This window comes from Coturnix japonica, chromosome 9, assembly GCF_001577835.2.
Source record: "Coturnix japonica isolate 7356 chromosome 9, Coturnix japonica 2.1, whole genome shotgun sequence".
Lineage (NCBI taxonomy): Eukaryota > Metazoa > Chordata > Aves > Galliformes > Phasianidae > Coturnix > Coturnix japonica.
In genome coordinates, this window is record NC_029524.1 from 7,633,067 (window position 1) to 7,649,686 (window position 16,620).

At 40.6% G+C, this 16,620-nt stretch overlaps 1 long non-coding RNA gene across 2 annotated transcripts in view; it reads right to left on the minus strand.

Annotated features, from left to right (window-relative positions):
* Positions 1-16,620, minus strand: part of LOC107318060 — a 161,027-nt gene that overhangs the window by 144,207 nt on the left and 200 nt on the right. For both annotated transcript variants that reach the window (XR_004308350.1, XR_004308349.1), the window contains exon 2: positions 13,207-13,307. This is a non-coding gene — a long non-coding RNA (uncharacterized LOC107318060). The remainder of the gene's footprint in view (positions 1-13,206; positions 13,308-16,620) is intronic.

Sequence of the window (16,620 nt, forward strand, 5' to 3'; positions counted from 1 at the left end):
CAGCCCTTTCAGGAGACATTTCAGGGCATGTTGTAGGCCATTTGGACACGCTTCCATGGTTCTAACCAAGACTCTTGGCAATAAGGCCCTCACATTCACAAGCAAGTGAGCATGGAAATTGTTCCATTAATGGATCTTCACAGACATTTTTAACTACCTTAAAATTAGCATACTACCATTTTGTCATCCCACAGAGGGTTTGAATTAATAGATATGCATCCCACCTGTGTATTATAGTCCTATACAGTCACAACCTACTTGGCTGAAACAGTTATTTAAACTCCTCACTGAACACCTTCTATTACTACAGCACACAGAGCTGACTCAACATGCCTCTCAATGCCATTCTCAGCTTGGCAGTACTGTGGGACCTTGAAGGATGACGGTGTGCTGCATGGAGGCTTTGAGAGTAAGTTTGTAGGAAGATGAATCAGAATGAGTAGTTCCAAAAAAGCCACTAGATTCTTTCCCATCTGCCCTACTCCCACACCACACTCAATGTGTTTCTTCCCACTCACTAATAACAGCTCTTGCCTCCTACATGCTATCAACACCTGACTGTCTTTTCTCACTGCAAAACAGTAGCTCTTATAAAGCATTCAAAGCACAATTTTGTCTGACACATTTTTTTTAGCTAATTCTGTAAAGATTTTTTTTTCCTTTCTTGTTAGAGCTGTTTCATTTGTAGGAGCAAATAAGCCTGAGTGTCTCCTGCCACATCTGCTATCATCCCTCTATTCAATACGCAGAGCCAAAGACTGCCAAAGGTTACAGTTTACAAAAAATAGTACATTTTCCCACATACACTGAGGCTGATAAGGAAACCAGTTGGGTACCAGTCAGGTAGCTCTCCATTCAACCCATCTAGATCTACTTGATATGCTGTGGGGAACAAAAAACTGGAAATTGATTCTTCTGTTGGCAGTTCCACCTACTTTCAGTCTTGTAACCAAAATCCACAGACATTGGTCAGTGTCCTTTTTGCACTCTTTTTCCCATTTCTTTCCCTTGAGGCTCTGTCTACTTCACTTGTGACTTTACAGCCCTTGTAACACATTACTGTTCAATAGAAAATACTGATATGCAAAAATACCACAGAGAAAATGCTCTCTGAACATACTAGATATAGCACACAGCTCTCTTCCCAGATGTAGACCACGTTTCCTTTCTCAAGGAACAGCATCACGGCACTGGGGCTCCTACAAAGCCATGCAAAAATCTATCTAGCCTGAATGTTTCAGTGCTGTTTCAGAACCACGATATATCAGAAAGTTCTGCCAATATTACTGTCTTTATGGAAAAAAAAAAAATTAAAAAATCTAGCCAGCAACATTTCCAACAGGCGCCTCTGTGTGTTTGCTTTTCCCAATTGATGAATGAGTTCATCAAGAAAAAAATCAAGGAAGATAGAGAAGTTAGACTGAAAAAAGTGTCCATATGCCATAAAAAGTTTCAAAAACCTGGCTGAGTAACATCATCATGCTAGAAAGTCATGCTGGAAAAATTATGAAAGAAATAGAGGCCAATACGAACTCTAACCTGAATATTACTGCAACTTTATCCACATTTTTTACCAGGGATTCCTACAGAAATAAGGCTCATGTAGTCACATAAAGCCAACTTGTCTGCATCTGATTACAAATTCCCTCTCCTCCAGTAACTTCTGAAGCCATTGACCAATTTCAACCAACTTTTCCAGTAAAGCAGAAGTCTGAGAAATCGACACTTCCTATTTCAAAGGGGCAGATAAGTGACGCTCTCAGAAGAGCAAGGCCTGGGCTGGACCTGGAAGCTTAGGAGCAGCTTTCTATTATTATCTGTTCTCTGTTTGACGGAGTTCTGACAGCAAAAACAAAACGGTTGGCAAAGACAATAGCTGCAAATGGCACTTCCATCCTATTGCACAAAGGACCTTAGGTGCCTCCCCTCAATTAGAGGCAGATCAGAGCAAAGGACACAGAAAGAGAGACATCCAGTCTGGTAACTCCAAGGAACAACTGTCACTAATTTCAGCCAGCTGGGACAACGGGAACTCACTCACTACATGGACAACTCTATCTGCTTTTCAAGGCACGTCAGAGCTGCAGGGAGATATCCTCAAGATTTGTAAAAGCTGTCTTCATTTGCTTCCATGCTATTCTGCAACACAATCCCAGTATGTGTGCCTTCTGAGCATGACATCTGTGCTTCCAGTGGAGAGAAGCCAATGCTCAGATACACACAGCATGTGTCTGGAGAGCTGAGTGTACAAAAAAAATGTGCCCTACGTGTACTCTTCTGGGAGCTGGGAGCCACACTAGCAGCTGTACAATGTGAGGAGAGTAAGCAAGATCAGATAGGTCACTTAGATGCAGAAGCAAGTGGCAAAACATCAGCACCAAATTTCCTTTGAATACTTTCACAACCCCTTTGTTCCAATCTGCATTTTCATTTGCCACCTCTCTGTTTCTATTTTTCCCTCCTCCATCCTGAAGGCTCCCTCAGCCATGACATGTAGCAGTGCTCCTTCTATACCGCAGAGCATCGAAGCTCTGGGATTCTCTGTCCCACTAACTAACTACACCAGGTAAAGAAATGCTTCTTTGAGGTTTTGTGCCTTTTAATTTATCCTACCATACGAAGGAAAAGGTTTCTCTATCCACAACGTCTCTATGTAAAACACTCCTGGCTTAATCTAGACAGAATTTTCATCATTTTGGATGCTGTTGGGCTGTGATATCCCAGTAAAGCTTTCATACTCACTTTCCAAGAAAATCAGACAGGTGGATCAACAGTTTCAGCCCACCTGAGAGCAGCTGGTTGCTAGTCACAGTTCTGTCCTCATGGTCCTCTCAGCCAAGAGGCTTCCTTAGGCCACAGCAGCCAATCTGGCCACTTATAATCAGGATTAGACCACCCCCAGAATTAAGCAAGTCACTGAAGTGTTGCAAAGAAAGCAAATGAAGCTTCAGTACAGCTCCCAGGGAAAAGGTACGATATGCAAACAGTGAGGAAAATTTTCTCAGCAGTACAGAGATGGGGAAACTGCTTGCCCCCAAGGCAAAGGACTGCATTTCTGTCAGATTCACTTGGCTTAAAATGTGCTGCAAACTGCAATTCCAGAATGGACATATTTCATCTTTTTTGATTCTTTACCATTTTGTTGGCTACCTCATTGCAATAGTGCATTATTTCCATGCCAGCAAGTGGGGTTGAAGGTAACATTTGATCCCTGAGAACTGCTAGCCCACACAGGCATTGCAACAATACAAACCTCAATGGAAGCTTCTATTGCAAACTGAACATAGTACCCTCCAGCAGAGGTAAAAATAAAAAAAAAAAAAAAAAGAAAAAATAATAGTGTCTACAGAAAGTGTTCAGTATCTGTTTTTTAAAATTAGCCAACATTAAGTTTGATTACAATGTATTTGAAGACACTTTTTGAAGAGGCTGCATGGTTCCCTACCTTTCAAGCAGACTCTGCCACTGTAGAGGAAAACCCCTCCGGACTGATAACCGTGATCTCTTACCCTTACGACTTAGAGCAGAGAAGAACATCAGAGCAGTGCAGTTTCTTTGTTTCCCTAAACACATTCAAACACTTTTATTACAAAATGTCAAATGAAGCTCCATTGGGACCTATGTGTTTTTAAATGACAGCATTTCCTTTGCAAGTAACTTTAGAACAGTCAGCCCTGCAGTGCTTAGAAATGGCAATGTTTTTGCCTGTTTTTTCACTATCCAAGAGAGGCTCTCTTTGACCCCTAGGAGGACTGCTGTTCATTCCTGGGCAGTGTTACCTCTTGGATCACTGACCTTTGTGTGGTCCTCTTGGCAAGGCTAAATTTTCTATGCCATAAGAATCAATTCATCTCCCTAAACACACAGTGTGGCAGACAGGTATTACCTAAACTACTTAGAAAAATAATGCCAATCTGTACATATTTCCCAAAGCAAATATTTATTTAACTTCCTTAACTATTAGAGATAATCACTACAATTTTCTTTAAAGACAGCATTTCTATTTCCATTTTAAACCACTTTGTTAATCCACCATTTAAGACACATTAAGCTGAAGCATCATAAAATATTGTCCATGTAGATGAAAACGTATTTTTCTAAAAACTGCCAAATAGCACTCAGATTTATAATGCAGATATACCAAATTAATAGAGGAAGTTAGTGGTTATTAAGTTCTTTGTTGTTGTTTTTTTTTGTTTGTTTGTTTTGTTTTGTTTTTGGCATGCTTCAATAGTAACAAAATCTGTTTTATTATGAAAACTAAAAAAAACTCAAACATTTAGACCTGGCTACAGTGGGTTTTTTTACTTTCATTTTTCACACTTTTTATATGCATGGAAGAGATCTGCTATGTAATATTTCTAACATCATTAATATCTGTTCTACAAATGTCAATAGCATTCTATCTAAAGGAATAAATACATATATTTTTTCCTCTGAGTTATGCTCACAGAATTACAAATATAGTAGGAAATCTACTCCAGTATCCAAGTTTGTGTTGCTCTTCCAACACTCTCTAGGGCACCAACAGTCAGTACAACAAACAACAAATGGCTATTATTTCTCAAAAAATATTCTATTACAAAATACTGAATATGCTGTAACTACACTAAGTCTGAATGATTCGAATACTAGAGAAGCATGAAGGAAAGGAAGGCAACATATTCCTATCACTGACCCAAGAAGAAGACCAATTACAACACAGTATATTCATTGTATGGGCCCAACGGAGGACCACAAAGATGATAAAGGGCCTGGAGCATCTCCTGTATGAAGAAAGACTGAACAACGTGTGTAACCTGGGGAACAGAAGGCTTGGGGGGATCTGATTAATGTTTATAAATATCTAAAAGGAGGTGGAAAAGAAAATGGATGAAGCCAGGCTCTTCTCAGTGATATATAGTGATAAGACAAGGAGCAATGACCTAAAACTTGTACATAAGAAGAGTTCTATGCAAACATGCAGAAGAACTTACAGTAAGGATGACTGAGCACTGGAACAGGCTGCCCAGCAGGGTTGTGGCATCTCCTACAATGGAGATCTTCAAGACCCATCTGGTTGCCTACTTGTGTGACCTACTGTAGAGTACCTGCTGTAGCAGGAGGGGCTGAACTCAATGATCTCTTGAAATTTCCTCCAGATCCTACAATTCTATGTATTCTATGTATTCCGTAATATCCATAGATCTGCTCAGCTACAGGAAACAGAAAAGCAACATAGAAAAAAAGCATTTTCCAAGAGGGTTTCAAGTTTACAGAAGCCAGTGATACATGGTAGCAAGAAAAGGCTCCAAAACTACTGGAAGAGCATCTGCTTATCACACTAACAAGGAGTTAATTTAAAATGTGAGAATGGCATACAAGTTATTTATCCAAGATCTTTTACTCAGCACCATAAGGAATAGGAATATGGAGTACTCTGTCAGGAGATATATTAGGTCCAGCAAGGAATCTGTTAATATTTTAAATCACAATCCACAATTTCAAGAATTGCTATCTTCAGCATCTAGTAAAGCAATGAATATCATGAAGTTGAAGACTTCACTGAAAGATCAGTTTACAAAATCATAACAAGAAAATCCATTATGTGATTTTTAAAAAAGAGCAAAGCACTTCCGCAGGAAGCATGTGATAAACAGCAAGGTATCAGACCAGAAATTAGTCTACTGAGATAGCCAAAGTAGAAATATAATAGCTCAAGTGTCCTTTAATCCTCATCTTTCTCAGAGAAAACATGAGGCATCTTTCAGGTTTTTATGATGGGTTCAAGACAGGGACTGCAAACTATGAACCTGGTCTTCTACCACAATACTTTCCCCTGCTCAGAGGAAAATGTGAATGAAGTCTGAAAACCAAACACTTTTATTCATGCACTCCTCTTGTGACTGGAGATAAAGATGAGCAGATCTTTCTGTTCTCAACTACCACATGGGGTACCCTCTTTGGAGGAGTTTTATCACCCAGGATATTTTCCTCAAACAGCTCCAATAATTTTGTATCATTCCAAATCTGAGGTTTTCTATTCAAGCACTGATTCTGAAATTAAAACTTAAACAAGACCACAAAATGAAAGAAGGAAAGCACATCTAAAAGTCATCATAACAGTTTAATCAAACAAGATTTTCTGTTCTTCAAAATTAAAGCAAAAAAAAGAAGTCCAAACTCTCTAAGAAGAGTAAGTGCTTTAAAGCAAAAAATATGCTAAGACCCAAAATTTGATTGAAAAAAACAACAAAGTTGTTGTTAATGTTGAAAGTGATTATTCCACCTCATAGTAATATTGAGGACAAACTACAGCTATGAAAACAGGAGGGGAAGTTAAACCGATTACATTCAGTGAAACACTCATTGGGAGTCCCAAAGCCTGCAATGCTTAAAGATGCTACGTATGCAGTATGAGCTAAAAGATAAAAATTAAAATTAAAAAGAAAGCGAACAACTTCCTTTTCTAATGTTGAAGCTACATACACCTTTGCTACATGAAAAGATCAGCTAAACTGTACTAGACATACATTCCTTCCATGGAGTTGCCCTGGATGGTCTGGACTTGAGTATGTCAGTCTGCAGCACAGGAAAATGGAGACGTTGCTCATCTGTCAGCTTGATATTTTTTTCTGAAGTCTTCAACACAGGTTTCAAGAACCCCATTTGCATCCCTAATAAGTTCCTAATTCAAAACTGTCGGAATAGCTGCCCATAAACAGGACATCACTTCCCACAGAAGCAGATGGAACTGCACTGAAATAGTGGCAAGTACATTTTGCACTGTGGTTATAGAACTGATGTTTCAGCAATTTACTCACACAAAACCTAACAGAAATATCTGCATGTGTCATAAAGTAACCAGACAAAATAGATACAATCATAGAGCCCTGATCCCACAAAGGACTCCATGTTGTACCCTACAAGTATTCAATTGCTTCTCAGGGAGCCCTTAAAAATGCCTTCTTTGGAACAATGAACAATCTTTCCCATACTGCTGTCACTACATTTATGTAGAAAAATGCCCCCCATATTTTTTTTTCCAGTGGTGTGGAACCTATAACAATTAGCAGATTCTACATGTCTTTGCTCTGCCTCATTTTTTCCTCCCTTGGCAGTTGCTGTTCATAAAGTAGATACCTGTCAAATGTTTAAATCAGTTACTCAGAAATAAATTAACTGCTATTTTTAATGGGCATTAATTGGAGGAAAAAAAGAGTCTTTTTTAATATGTTTCATTTGGTGTGCAAAGCCAGAGTATTTTAATAAATAATTCATGTTAACAGAATACAAAATTTATTGGACTAGTACTTTTGGAAACACAAATGAATACAATGAGGCAGGATGTACACGCATACACACATATTCAGCCGTATTGTGTTTCCAGATTACCATTATTACAATATTCCCTATAATCTCTAAGATATGAAAGCTTCTGGATACAGCAGGATAGAAAAGAGGTTTCTTGGTAAATTATCTCTCAGTAAAACAGATAAGGAAAATCAGAATAGAACATAGTACATCCTCCTAAATCTATAATTTGGTCAGTTATGCAAATACAAGCAACACCTAAAAGCAGACATATAAAAATGATCATCTGCAGTGATGATTCTTTTTAATTTACCCTGAAAAAAAACCTAGGCTCCATGGATACAGAACTGTGGGAGTGGGTCTATATTAGGTATATATATGCAAGCAAAACCCACAAGGTTTTTATGGCTACAGTTCCAAAGCACTGTCCAACAAAGAAGTCTGAAACAGAGGCAGACTGCAAATATCCTTAGCATAAGGAAGGATGTTCTCAACATACAAAATACATAAGTATTTCAATAGCATTTAAGTATCATGGTGATATATCCATTATCTGAGGAAGTAGAAGTTCCCAGGTACCACTTGAATTCTGACATCAAACAACAAAACTAGTCAGGCCCAGAGGCAGAGCAAGCATGCAGAAAAGAGCAGCAGTGACCACAGACCTGGAAACAGACTCAGCCACAGAACATGGCACTATGAAATCCCTGAGATGCTGTAGAGTTGCCAAGCACATGGTGCTCTCCATCCCTACCCCTCAGAGTATGAATTGAATCACTAGAATCATTCCTGGTATCAATTGTCCAATGACCTCGGTGAGAAGAAGTTTAAGCCACTGTTGAAAATGTGCATTTTCTACAGAAATTCTATATAAATAAAATTAAATTAGAAAAGAAAGAAGGAAATCTGTAAATAGAAGGGGGAAAAAAAGAAAAAAAAGAAAAGAAAAAAAAAAAAGAAGGGCAAATGCTTCTTTCATCTGTTCCTGTCTTCCTTATTATTTCAGTGTTGGATATGGATGAGTAAATAAATCTCATTTTATATCTGTGACACAATTCCCAGCTGTGGTTTCCTCAAGTCCTTCCAAAGCAGCTTTTTGGCAACTTAAAATGATTTGGCACCGTCATAGTCACAGAAAATATATTCTATTCCTGAAAGGATTATTCAAAGTTTAACTGGCTGTAAGAGCACCACATCCGCTGTGACTCTCTGAAATCGAACCCTGGGAGAACCGACTCTCTGCTGCCTGCTGTATACCCCTCACACACGTTACGGAAATTTCCTCCAGTATTCTCAATTTGGGAACTGTCAGATTTCTTTCTTTTCTCCCATCTTACAAAGCAATTACTTTAGTGACAGAGAACTGGAAACCAAAGCATGTCCAAGTCACTTGATGAAATGATGGCAAATGTATGGGATTTCTGCAATGGCTGTGGAGCATGGGCTTCACACTGACAGAAATCATTAGTGCGGAGCTGGGTACCGTGGCAGTTTTCACAACTGGGACACTTGTTTGTGGGAACTGTACTGAAACTAAGATTCACTTAGGCTGTTCAACAACCGTTACACAGCTCTGAGTCTGCATCCTCTGATGCTGAATTTGACTCACTGCTATAGGGCAAAACCCGCTAAAAATTCTCAGACAGGTTTCTATTGAGACAGTAACACAAAAGCGTTTCACTTTCAGTATCACATGAAAAAGTACCATTTATTTTTATAGTGCTTCCTCTAGTATTTCCCATGCATTTAACAGCTGAAGAAAGAAATCCTTCCTGCCATCCTGAATTTCCCATCACAACACCTGCTGTCTCTCAGAGCTCACCCAGGACCCCAAACAAGCCATCCTAGTGGGCCCCCAACAGCTTTGCAATTTTGTGCTGTTTTTCAGCATGCCAGGCACATCCCAAGCAGCCAAACCCACAACCAGATGGTCAATACACAGGGGGAGACACCCATAGACTTGAAAAACAAACAAACAAGCAAAGGCATAAATCAGAATTACCACTATTAAGTGTCTGGTTGTGTTTTGGCTTTTAGGCCAAACCATACAAAAAAGCCTGAGAACACATTCAGAGCATAGGAAACCATTCTCAACCCAGATTTTATTTCTGCCAACAGGTTGTGTGGGGGGAAATAAATCTTAAAAGCACTTCCTCCCCTCCTGCTCCACCAATGCATTATTCATAAAAGCTGAGGATTTTCTTTTTTTTTTTTTCTTTTTTTTTTTATTACCTGGGGATTTCATTTTTATTATGTTCAAAGGATTGTTTCAGTGAGCATTCACTCCCCTGCAGGCAAGTATGCAGGTTTTCTTCCACGTTACGGTATAAATTATAGTGAATATCTGAATAACACCAGCAAAACCTCAACAAAATCAAATAGCCAAAAACATTAGGGACAAGCTGCCCTTGCACAATTTATTCCATTGTTTGGTGGAGCTCCACAGAGCATCTGGGGTCCCTGGTATACTGGATCTGAATTCATTTATTCTTACCATCACAGGGAAAGTCCATAAAACTACTCTTTCATATAAGTTGTCTATACATTAAAAAGTCTCCTATCAAGCTAAAAAAAGGTTATTTTCCCATAAGTCATGAACAGAATGCTTTCTACGAAGAGATGAAGAGCTTTAAGATATATGTAGATATTCTCATAAATCTCATTAGCGATGACAAGGAATAACCTCAGTTTAAAAGAGAGAGGAAAAAAACCAAAACACAATGCTTCTTATTCTCACCAGAACATATTTCTGATGCTACCACTGTTTGTTGTAATCACATTTCCAGTTGAATCACAATACTCCAGTAATCTATCTCATTCTGAACAGCCAAAATATTTATTTTTATTTGACCTCCTACTAGGTGCATTCATGGGAAAACAAATGGATTCTACTTGGGGCATGTCCATTTTGTGCCTGGATCCCAGAAACCTGAAACCAGGCCAGCATTCTTCTGATTGAATAAAGCTGAGTTGTCTGGGTTAAATCTGTTGTCAATATGCTTCACTTATACAGTGAAATCGTTCCTTGTTAAGCAAGACAGAGATTTACTGTAGGCAAGATATGGACTTGAAATGTATCAGCATGGAGGGGAAGGACAGAAATGTATTAATTCTTCAAGAAACACCAGATAAAAGTACTATATACCTTAACAGGGAGCTCTTTCTCTATGAATAATCATGGTCTTGAGTCAACAGACTTTGCCTACTTAAGCTATCTCTCACATCAGAATCCAATTATAGCAAAGCTTACAGAAAACAGGTTTGGCACACTTTAATATTTTGGTATTGATCTAATTTAGCTCTGGTTTCAATTACAAAAGGGAGCATTTTATCAAGAGATAGGCTTGGTTTGTTGGACTTCAAATTGCTTTTTTCCTTATTGTCTCTGATCTCGCTATCTGGGTATTTTTGCCATGCTTACTGCTGCAGTTTTAGAGGTTTTACCCATTTTACCGAGAACTTCCTTAGAGGAAAATTCAAATCCAGTTTCTCTAAGTAAAAAAGATTGAACTCAATACATGTAAAATCCAAGCTGGGGTTTCTGTAGCAACCACTCACAGTGATGCAACTCGATTTGACATCAAAGAACAAATGTATCAAGCCATCCTGACAACTGAAATATTTGCTGTAAGAGGAATGCATACATATATCTGGAACAAAGAAGGATTATCATAAGTAAAATGAGCATTTTATTTAGTAATATACGTATACTCTATCATCCCTACTTGAGGCATCTTTTCTCCCATCAACATGCATAACTGCCACAAAAATTAGCTGAAGTTATCCACAGAAACTGAGAGGAGAATAGACCTCCTTTTTAGTTTTCAGATGTTCAGAAGAATTATCTCATTTTCCATTTAATGACATACAGAAGATATATGGAAGCAATTTTCTTTCTTCCAGCTGAATTTGGCTTTAAACTCTGCAGCTTTCCTTCTTAGATTCATTGAGGAGAATGTCATCTCTGCAGCCCAAAATAGTTGCATATATTTATAAACTATATCTATGAAATTACCTCTAGTTAACAATATGCATCTTTCAGCTACAAAACCTAAAAAGCCTGACAACAGGAAGAATTTGCAGCACTGTGTTCTCCGAAAATACAAATCGCATATGTTGATAATCTGGAATGTTTGCTGAATTAAAGGGGGATTATGAAATCATAGCAGTGATTAGAATCATACACTGCTGCAGGCAGATATCTAGAGTGTTGAAATTTCTAAAAAGGAAGCTGTCAAATAATAGGAAGCGATTTGCAATGATCCATAGCTTTGTGAATAAAATCACAAACTCGGTGCTCTGTTAAGCTCCAAAAGTGATAAAGTTTGAATTCGGAGTTTATAGGTCCAAAAAAAAAGCCCATTTCATGGACTGCCACAACTTCAAGAAAAGCTTCACAGAGGTTAAGGAACATTACAAGCTCATTGCAAGTGAAACAGTTGCTTGTCTTTTCACCATAAAGGTGTGAAACTCAGGAGAACTGTCCCTTAAAACTCCCCTCCAGTACTGCTAGATATGCTTCAAACAGAAACATGCAGCGCACCCTCCTCCAATCCAATCAGCAACAAGAACAATGAAGTTTTTCTGCATGAGGTAGTACATATCCACCACTCATCTCTGACATGGAAGAAGAAAAACGCACCTGAAAACTGCAGCTTGTGCTAAAGGACTATTTGTTCATTTCTTTACTAGGTAAAGTTTCAAGTTCCTACTCTGCAAGAATAATGATGAAATACAAAACAGTATAAATCACTTGCCATCATTAAAGAAAAAGAACAATCAACATGCATTTTTTAAGACCCTGGGAAAAGTGCAAAGGACTTGCCCAAACTATTTACACCAAAGGGATCAGCTGAATTTGAGTATACACCGAGTACATGCTGGTTTTTACTTTAACAATCTCTGGCACTAAGTTTTTTTTTTTTAATTCTAATGTTTTGAACCCCTAGAATAGAAGTTAATATACCTTGGATAGCTTGGGACTCATCAAGGGACCTCTATGGCTGCTTGGCTATGACAAAGAAGAGGCTGTGGGCCGGTGTTCACCTTGGACTTCAAATCACTCCAAGAATTTTTTTAACAAGAAATATCTACTCACACCAGCAAATCCCCCTTGGATGGTTACCCCTCCAAGTGAAAATGCATTTGCTCACCTGAATGCATAATTAATATGTCTTCAGGCCGCAATATGCCAAAGGTACTATCATCAGCTACAGTGGAAATATGAATTCTGTCCTGTATAACTACTGAACCTGCCCATAAAGCTATAGTCTTCCCACTACCAATACAAATGTCAGCAACAAAATGTCAGGTGACCTTTCCCTCAGAAGAATAAGATTATGCCAATACAACGGTCATTTCTGCAAAACCTAGTCCAAACAGGATTCTGATGAGAGGCGTGACTTAACTACTCAAAGTTACACTTCTGGCATTTATACCTCCTGAACTAAGAATCACCTTTACATTTGATCACTGAACTAAATAATTTGAGTTACAGCAATAGTGAATGCGCCATATCAGCATGTGCAAGGCTTCACCCAGCAGGCAGTTTTTTCCCCAAAGAAAGATAGCAGGCAATAGCTAAAAACAAGCTGCAGCCCAGGTTTGTGTCTCCATTTTTCACTACTACGTAGCAGTCTAGGCAGCTGCCTCTCTCCAAGCCACTCTGGGCTGTACTCAGCTAAGGAGGACCTCACCCTTCAGTATTGTACAGCAGAGTAGGACTCTGCAGCCTGTCCCACCATCAGAACACATAGAAGCATTTTTGTAATGGTTTACCATGTCAGATCTTCATGGAAACTTAGGTCAGAACTATCTCACCTGCTAAAGTCCAGAATAAAAGCTTCACTGACTCACCAACAGCATTCTCCTCAACAGATTCACATGTGTTAAAACACAATCCATCTTGCTCACCTGAAGCTCTGAAATGCATGAATTCTTCCACCTAAGGTATTGATTTTCTTCTTGGAGTTTGTTTATTTTAAAGGCACAGGTCTAGACAAGGCTCAGATGACCTGGAAAAGACATAAATGTAAGGTCACTGTAATATAAAATGTTCTTTAGAGCAAGAACACCAAAACATTTAGTTGCTGGTTGAACAAGCTTTACACAAATGATCACAAAGCTCTCTAATCCTTTGTCTTCACAATCCTACCCCACTGATTACCCCCTTCAGGCTTAGCTTAACTAGCTATAGTTCTGACTGCCAGTACCTTAGTTGCCAGAACCAGTGCTGATCTAAAAGATGGAGGACTGACTTGTACAGGGAGAACTCCTTTGTTCAGAAGTAGAATTCACAGGCAGGAACACCAAAGGAAATGTTTGGGCAACACTGCCCAAACAGATGAAAACTGCCACACTCTCAGCTTCTCTGTCATTAAGGAGAGAAAGCCACTCCTGTGCCCCTATAGGCATTCATGTGAAAGGGCCAATGTTCCCAAGAGCCAGAAACAAAAACACCCTGTGGCCTGGTTTAATTCCTGGACCACCAGTTGGCCATCCCAGATGTGAAACATCAGCCTCTTAGATGCTGACCTCACTTCCGGGTTTGCTGACCTCACTTTCCATTAACTCAGTCAGCACAAGGCTAGCCAGGTGCTTTCTGTACACTGAGATTTGTCCTGTCAGTGCTACAACAAAGGCTGCACTCCAGCAGTGAATCAGGGCTATTAATGAGCATAAACATGACCTTGATAGATTTGTTCCGATTCATGTAAGGATGTCAAGCTGCTGTCCTTAAGTTGGTGGTGTTTTAGCACTTCAGCAAGTGCTGAATAGTAAAAGGCACGATTCTACAAGGTCCCTGGCAGCCTTGGAGGCATCCCCTTAGGTATGATGTGGCATTCCCAGCACCTGGCTGGCTCCAGTACAAATAGTGCAGTGGTACATATACAAGGAGAGAGAGGCTTGTCAAGCTTCCCTTGTGTTCACGTTTATTGCTGCCATGCCTCCAGTAATGCAAATGCCATGTAAATTGAGCATTTCTGTCCTTACTAGTTTACATTCCATATGATCTCCTTTGCATAGCTGACATCTTCAGTAGCCTGAGGCCTGCTTTTTGCACAGACTTTATACTCAACTAACCATGTGAGGTGAGTGGCTGTTTTATTTTAAACTAACCCATTCAACACAGCTTCTCAGACAAATCCTGCTATGAAGGTGCCCCATAGCACTACCGTGTATTCCTCCTCTCACAGAGGAAAACCACACCATCATCTTCACAGCACTGCAGCTCCCACCCAGGCTATCAGCTCACTTAAAAAGCAACAGCTCAAGCATCAATAAATCCTTTTAAATTGCATACCCATAACCCCCATGCCAAAATATGTCTTTGACATTTCCTTTTGTTTGCCAGGAGAAATGCCTTGAGGGGTGGGAGAACCAGCTTTCAAAAGGCAGCTCTCCCAGAGCCTGCAGCCCTCTATGGGGCAGAGTGGCCCCAGCACCACCTGGGCCAGGCAGGGCCTGCGGGGCCTGGACTCATGCTGGCTGGAGGCTCACATGCCACCGGAACGGGAAGGCACTCATTGCACTCAATTGTTTTCCTGAATGCCTTTATGAACAACAGCAAAAGGAAATATTACAGCCTGGCCGGCAGCCAGGGGCCTGCTCAGTGCAGCGGCGCAGTGCTTGGAGCAGCCAAGGCAAACACGCTCCCAGCACCACTGCTATTTTTGCCTGTGTTTCAAATTAACCACTGCCTTTCACACAGGGCTCTCTGGCCCCTGCATCCAGACTAGGGAGACACAGCCCTTTTGTTTCTAACGTGGCCAGTTACCTCCAGCAAGCATTGCGGCATGCCTTGGCACCCACCACCTCACCACTGGAATGGTTCTGGGTCCCACCACCCCTCTGCGCTGCTGGATGCCAGCAGCATGCTGCTGCAATGGCACATATGGCCCGGCCCCATGGCCACCAGGGCAGGGCACGGCAGGGCAGCCAGAGAAGCCCTGCAGCCCTCAGAGCTATGGCAGTGTTTCCTACCAGGATATGTATTGTTTCATTTTCAGTAACAGCCCTTCTGCAGCCAGAAAAATAAAAGCAGTTTTCCCTTCTACACATGCAGTTGGCCTGCAGGGTGTGGGAGTGTACATCCCTGGGCACATTGAGCTGTGACCAGTGCAGGGCCTGGGGAGCCACTATGAACCATCAATAGACAGGGTCAGGTCTTGGCAAAGGCTGGCTGCCAGCCTGGCCTCCCACTGCATCCTCTGGCTCCAAGTGCCAGGAGCAGGGCTTGAGGGACAGTCAGAAGTCCCAGTGTTGCCTGGGCTGCCCTCGGCCCTGCTCCCAGTGAGCTCTTTGTGAAGGGCAAGGCCCTAAGGGGCACCTTGCTCTTCAGTCATGCCCTGGTCACTGGCTGGCTGCCTGCAGGGAAACTCTGCTCTGGGATTTCTCCTTTCAAGATGGGCATGGTGGGAGCACATGTGAAAGCAGTTAACTGCAGCTATTTGGTCACAGGAATTTACATGCTCAGCTGCTGAATGAAGCAGGAGGCTGTATGGTTAACTGGAGATGTTTAATAGATTTGTAGCAATGGGTGGTGGGGCTTTTAAGTGCAGCAATCTGTTTAGCTCCAGACTGAGAAACATGCAGCAAGTTCATATTGCTAAACCCATTAACTTCAGAGCAAGGACACTGGGGTGAAATCTGGCACAGAGCTGAGGCAAGACCAGGCATACTTTATTCTCAAAGCCAGCCATCGGTGAGACTGGAGCAGCACACGGAACCACAGCTAACACAGTGCCAGGAGGTCACCATCTTCCAAGCTGCACAGGCAAAGTTTGAGAAATAGCATTTTACAAGTCTAGGCTCTACTAAGCAACACGTTTTGAGTTTGCAAGAGGCCTGGGCACAGAATGCTCTTAACAATATGGGGAATCAAAATAATAGAATAAATACTGCTCACTCAGCATTCTGTTCCCAGGTTGAATCACAGACAAATCACGTGGATACCTGGACTTGATTCCCAGATGCATCACTTATCTGCTGGGCAGCCTCAGGATATCACTATCTTTCCATATAAAATGGCACTTAAAATCTATCGATGAGAAGTGCTGCACAGGAACCAGTCTTTCACCGTCTTCCCACAGTGCTGACATGCAATCCTATGTCACAGTTGGCATTTCTGTCACAGCTTGCTTACAGTCCTAATCCCACAAAAAGATCTCTGTGGAAATGGTTTCTATTAGAGCAGCCCTCTTTGCAACATGAATCTAAAAGAGATCTTTCATAGGTTTAGAAAGTACAAATTTGGCCAAGGAACATAAGCAACCAAAAGAGCAATGAGAAGCTGTGTATACAAATATATTGCACTGTAGATCATCT